This window comes from Pteropus vampyrus, unplaced genomic scaffold (assembly GCF_000151845.1).
Source record: "Pteropus vampyrus isolate Shadow unplaced genomic scaffold, Pvam_2.0 Scaffold225, whole genome shotgun sequence".
NCBI classification, from domain to species: domain Eukaryota; kingdom Metazoa; phylum Chordata; class Mammalia; order Chiroptera; family Pteropodidae; genus Pteropus; species Pteropus vampyrus.
The window spans coordinates 266875-273483 of NW_011889006.1; the positions used below are offsets into that span (position 1 = coordinate 266875).

Consider the following 6609-nt stretch of genomic DNA (forward strand, 5'->3'; position numbering starts at 1 on the left):
CACCTACGGCACCTGGTCTTTCTAGGTGGTCTCCCATCCAAGTACTAACCAGGCCCGACCCTGCATAGCTTCCGAGATCAGATGGGATCAGGCTTGTTCAGGGTGGCATGGTCGTAGACCTATTTTCAAATTTGAAGACTTGCTTGTTCCTGTGCTTTCTCCCACTTTAGCATCCTGAGTCCCTCGCCAAATAAATCTGACAATGTTAGATGTTTTGATTTTTGTCTAACGATTTTAAAATGTGATTTCAAAGGGAGTTCTAATTCATAATTCTCTGGTAACTATTGTAGATGTGCATAATTTTGTATAGACTTAGTGGTCGTTTATATTTCCTTTTTCTGTGAAATGCCTATTCACATCTTTTGACCATTTTTCTCTTGGATTATTGTTAAATATTCTGGATATAATCCTATGTAAATTATGTGTGATGCAAATAAATCTAGTTTGTAGATTTTGGGTTTTCTTTCTTTAGAGTGTACTTCTATAAAAGTTTCTGATTTTAATGTGGCCAGATTTATGAACCTTTCATTTTTATGTTTTTTTTAATTTGTATCTTACTTAATAAATATTTCCCTACCTCAAAGTCATACAGTTATTTCTTTTACATTTTCATTTGAAAGTTTTAATGTTTTGTCTTCAACATTTTTCTCCTTAGTTCATCTGGAATTTGTTTTTATGTATGATTAATGTATATACAATTATTACAGTGTCATTTATTGAATAGTACATCTTTTACCCACCTGTCTTTAGTGCCCACTCTTCAGATACAAGGGCGCCTGCTGCTGTCTTTCCCTTCTATTCCATTGGTCCGGTTTGTCCACACACTCTACCACTATCAATAGTGCATGGTTTTAACTACAGTGGCATTATAGTATCTTGTTATATTTTAGGGAAGTGCCCCAACTTCCTCTTTGTCTTTAGCAGTATCTTGCCTCTTCCCAACCCTGTACATCTTCATTTTAGAATAAATTTGTCTAAATTCCATAAACACCCTATAGAGATTTTTCTAGGAATTGTATCAAAGCTATAAATCATATTGGGGAAGACTGACATTTTTTGTAATATTGAGGCTTCCTAACCATGATTATGGGATATCTTTTGATTTAAACAGAACTTCATCAGTGTCTTTCAATGCTTTTAATTTTCCCATTAAGATCTTGCATGTCTTTTCTTTCTGAGAATTTATTACTGATTACTATAAGTTTTCCATTAAATCAGATTATTTCATCACATTTCCTACCTTTTTGATTTGATAGAAAAATGCAATTAAGATTTTGTGTATTTATCCAACCACCTTGTTATACTTATTAATTCTTATGTCTTAGATTCTTTTGTATTTTCTCTGCAATCATATCATATCACCTATAAATAATGAAAGCTTGCTTTCTTCCCTTCTAATCCTTCTAACTTTTCTTTCTTTCTACTTTCTGTCTTATTTGTTAATTTTTTGGCTATTGTTAAAAGCCGCCCCTCTTTCTCTGCCTAATTAATTCTACTATGTCTTTTTCCATTTCACATTATAAAATTTGACTTTTTATAAGGGTCTACCTCTTTTTAATTCAATGCCAATAATGGAATTTTTGTTCTTAGCCTTGAACTATTGGTGAAAATATTCTCAGCCAGATAAGAAGAAAAAAATGTTCTTTCCTGCCCCCGAAGCTGGGGACAAGAATGAATGTGTTTTATTAACATAAATTTGTCTTTGTAAATAACAATGATAATTTGTCAAACTCCTAGACTTCAAAGACTTTAGACAAGACCTTTTAAAATGACCCTTACCTGTAAAACATCTGTAATTTTGACCACTCATCTTTCTTAATAATTTAGTGCTATGGTGATAATATTAACATCTCCATCTACAGGAAGGTAAAATATTTTGTGAATATTTTATGTCAAATTAGAAAAGAATCATTAGCAATCCCCTTTTCTTACACACACAGAATAAAATGACTCTACTGGATTTTTATTAAACAACGTGTAAGAGACTGTTGGATGACTGATCCAAGCAAAGAATGGAGACACAAGGAGCTTAAAAATGAGCCCACAATAAAAATAATAATAAATTTTTAATTTAAAAAGTCAAGATAAATCTCTATTTGGGTGACTGCTGCCTCTGTGATCTTTCCCTAGCTAGTGCAAAACTGTATTGTTAAGGAATTATTTGTACTGAAAATCCAGAACTATTAGAAAGTAAGAAAACAGAATTTTATTTTGTTGTTGATTTTTGTTGAAAGGTTTTTGCCAGAAGTCACTGGTGGTATGGGTCTAGGTAGAGTCTTATCTGTGAGTGTACAGCAGTTCAATCAGAGCGGGCAGTCTCAAACTTAAGTGCATTGAAATCTCCTGGAGGGTTATTGCAATACAGATTCCTGGACCCCACATCCAGTTTCTGATTCAGTAGGTCTGGGTTCAAACCTGAGAATTTGCATTTGTAATACATTTTTAGGTGAGGTCGAAACTACTGGTCCAAAGACCACATTCTGAGAACCACCGATATAGGAGAACAATTGTAATTCCAGCATATGCCTTATCATTTTTTTCTGAGTTGATCAAGATATAATTATTTCAAGCTATAATTCAAAATGATTCTCCGTGAAAAATGAGGCTGAGATAGAGAGTATTCCCACCCTGCTGGTGGACACAAATGCAGAACAGAGGTTCCAACTGGTTGCTTTTCTTCAGTAACAGGGATCCACAACCTGCCATCTCAAGATTTTAATTTAAAAAGTGGGGAGGGAAGAGAAAGAAACACAGGGAAGCTGTGTGATTTTTTTTCCCCTCTTCCAGATACGTACATTTTCTCCTTACTTTTCCTTGGAAGGAAAGTGTTACTGTGCAATCTTCAGCTTTCCCAAGAAGTTAAAGATTTCTTCTTTATTTGAGTGTGAGATTTATTTCTCCTGTGTAAAAGCCCATGTGAACTGTGTGTTTAGGACTCTTATATGTATATTTGTGGGTGAGAATTACTTGTAATTTCTCTTTCTTCTAGTATCTTTGACCTGTTTTTAACAAATAGGTTATGTTTTTAACATAAAAGCCTCATAAAATGAGTAGGGGGTATATTCTCTTTTTATTTTCTGTAAGAACTTCTGCAGGATTAGAATTATTTTTTCTTTAAGTGTTTGGCACATCTTGCTGGTGTAGCAATCAGGGCTTGACTTTCCTTTGTGAGAAGACATACAGTAATTCAATTCCTTCTGTAGATGACTAAAATGAAAGATTCAATGTGACTGAAAAATGAGTTGTCATTATGTGGTACCCCCAACCAGCAGCTAGCTTCAGAAAGAAAGAGCAAAGCCCCTCTCCACCAATTGTCATTTCCTAAAGGAAGATCACTCTGGCTCAGGGCTCCTTCCCTTAAAGATGAGTCTAAGGGAGAAGAGGGAATGGCTCAGAGAAGACCTCTGAGTTACCTTGGGAGCAAAGGCACTAAGTGTTCAGTTCAGGAAGAGGGATCAGTGTTTTTCAAACTTTTTAAAAAATGTTTTATATATATATACATATATATATCCATATATATATATATGTACTTGCTAATTCACACACACACACACACACACACACACACAAATATATTTAACTGAAACAAACATTTACGAAACTATACTTACACTCACTATCCGTGATGCAGGCTGGTGTTTTCCATTCTATTTTATTCTATTCCATTCCACTACGTATACATTAAAATATTTGTTACAAAATATATATACATTTTATATATTACTATACTGTGTATTATATTTTTTAAGATAAAATATTTTATGTGTAAATAGTATATATATTTTTTAATATTTTTATTCCATTCCTTATATATCGTCTTCCAGGGTCGTCGATGAGGTTTGGAAGTGGATGTATGAGCTCGGCCAGTGCTGAGGATTCCCACGACCCCACATTTCCACATCCATGTTACCTGCGGTTTCAGGTTACTCTGTTCAGGGACAGATGACGTCCCTCTTCTTCACCTGCCTGTGGGGAAGATTCCAGGGTTAGTCAAGATTCGCATCTATCGTCAGCTGGAGTGGACTTAAATGCTAAGTTCCTGCTTCATGCTGTGGCATCTGGGAAACATGGTAGGGCTGCTAGAAATCCCCCCACCGCTCCTTTCACCGCCTAGCCGCAGAGGTGAGAATCGTGGTGAGAAGCCACCGGAGGTGGACCAAGAGAAGAGAAACTGCCTTTGAGAGGAAAATGCTGAAGCGGTAACAACACTTCACCTCCTCCACACACAACCTTCTTACGCCTCCCTCTTCCAACTCTGCCCCCTCCCCTTCTTTCCACTCTGTACCTCCTCTTCCACCCCTGTCCACCTCTCTCCTCCCCGCACCTTCCCTGCAGGCGAATAACTCGCTACGTAGCAGCTGCTCAGGGGCTCCGAGGGGCAGGCAGTTTGCCCAAGCTATGAGAGGTGGGAGTCGGGTCGCGGGAATTGCTCAGTGCGGGATACTTCTGGGTCGCCGCGCCCCTGCCTGGCGCCGCTGCCCGGCGGCTGGGGGCCGCGTGAGCATGCGGCCGGGGTTGGGCGGGAGCGGGAGAGGAGGAGTGTGGGGTCACAACGCTGCGACCCGGAACTGCGCAGACCACAAGGGAGAAGCTTGGGGGCGGTGCGCGAAGGCTGGGCGTCTCAGGTCACCATTGGGCCGCCCTAAGGGACTTCTGGGAACCGACTCCTCCCGGGGAGCGCGGAGAATAACCCAGCCGGCGTTTAAGCAGGATGGTGGGGCAGTGTTCCTCCGCCCTCACAGCGCCGAGCAATTATAGTCTCAGGGCCAGAGGTGGATAAGGCCGGACCCCTCGTTCTGGACCCAGCCAAGGCGGATCCGGGCGGTGGGTGATGAGTGGCGAGTCTTGCTTTTCCAGCGGCCGTCACTGAAATGCCTGCACCCGGGCCTGGAGACTTGGACAGAAATGGACACTGCGGCTCGAAACACCAGGCTCAGTGGAAGATGCCTGTTGTGCAAACTCCTGGAGCGCCTGCCTGGAGAAAGAGACATCCGCACGCTCTGCGAATACCTGAAGGATGCGCAAGAGACGCCTTTACTGGGTGAAATTCGGGACGGTCGTTATGTCCCCCAGGGATCACCCAGCTGGGGTAGTGAGGAAGGGGTGCAGACTTCTAGGCTAGATTCCTCTCTCGTTCCCCCCGTGGAGCCCTGGAGTGAGGTGAGGTGGGGAAGAACAGTGAGAATGGGTCTCGTCCCTGACGACGGAGGGAGGGGAGTCTGCCCAGACCTTTAGACCCTTTGCTTGAGGGAGATGTACTCTGCGTGTTCCTGTTCTGGCGGGATTATTTAAGGAATCCAGGTCCTTTGGGGAGGGTCCCAGGAGAATACTATCCCTTCAGATCTCACAGCGTTACTGTGGATGTAACTCATTCCTCTCAACCTGAGGTGGTCTCAATTTGTGGAACAGCTGTTTTGTCTCTCAGACACCACCCTCAGCCAGAGATGGGGTGCAGGGGGATTTGGGGGAAAGGAATCTCCTCTTAGACCAGAGAAGTCAGGAGCCATCCAAGGAACTTAAGCAGGACCAGGGTTCCAGACTAAAGAGTCATAAGTCCTCTCCTCTCCCCATCCTAAAGCCATCTTCCTATTCTTCCTATTCTTCATTCTGGTTATTAGAGTGGAGTTTGAATAATATAATTGAAAAACTTGAGTAGAAAGAGTGAGGATACCAGGTTTCTTTAGCTTGACTTGTGAGTTTCCCACTCTAAGTAGGTGAGATATACAATATCCTGTGACTCTTATGGCAGGCCATAGATGATCCTGTGTTATAAAGCAGGGGCCCCAACACCAGGGCGGTGGACTGGTACCGGTCTGTGGCCTGTTAAAAACTGGGCACACAGGAGGTGAGTGGCCAGTGAACAAGGAAGCTTCATTTGTATTTGCAGCCACTACCCAGCGCTGGCATCACCGCCTCAGCTCTACCTCAAATCATCAGGCATTAGATTCTCATAGGAGCACCGGTCCCTGGTGCCGAAAAATGTTGGGGCCCACTGAAGAGGATGGAAGGGAGTATGACCATCAGGCAGGAAAGTCTCAACCTGGTAAGGGGTAAGTGTGGCCAAGAAACCATATCCGAGGGAGACAGCATGATCATGTGAGTTTTACTGCTGCTTGGGTCAGGAGAGGTGAGGCAAGAACCTGGTAAAAACTCACACTGGTGGTCAGTCTAAGAGTCAGTCAAAATGGAGAATTGCAAAATCAGCAGTTCAGGTTTTCCAGGCGTCTTACTGCCCAGTGTCAGGCTTCTGGCAGGTATGACCAATCCCTGTGGGCTGAGTTCCGTGTGCCTGGTGTGCATTCGGATCACCAATGCATATTCATAGGGGCTGGGGAAACTGAGCCAGGAGCCTGGAGAGTGACCAGAAGAGCACTCAGACACCTGAGAAATGATTCCCTTATCTTCAAGAGATCTACTCCAAGAACTCTCTTCCATTTCCCAAAATTTTCACCAGTGATTCAATGGGAGGATACCAGGTCCCAGACTAGATTGAAAACAAACAGAAAAACTCTAGGTGAACATGTAGGTGTGTGTAACTGGTGCTATGCAGCTGTGTGATCTGTTAGTCAAAAGAGGTATATACCCCTATTTGTGTATATGAGGAGCAAA

At 42.2% G+C, this 6609-nt stretch overlaps 1 long non-coding RNA gene and 1 pseudogene across 1 annotated transcript; both read right to left on the bottom strand.

Annotated features, from left to right (window-relative positions):
* Nucleotides 1-119, bottom strand: LOC111747504 (annotated as a pseudogene).
* Nucleotides 120-3779: 3660 nt separating this feature from the next.
* Nucleotides 3780-4456, bottom strand: LOC111747491. The gene is made up of 2 exons (XR_002783552.1): nt 4325-4456; nt 3780-3966 (listed from the first exon to the last, which is right to left on the bottom strand). It is a non-coding gene; the product is annotated as an uncharacterized LOC111747491 (long non-coding RNA).
* Between the last annotated feature and the right edge of the window lie 2153 nt (nt 4457-6609).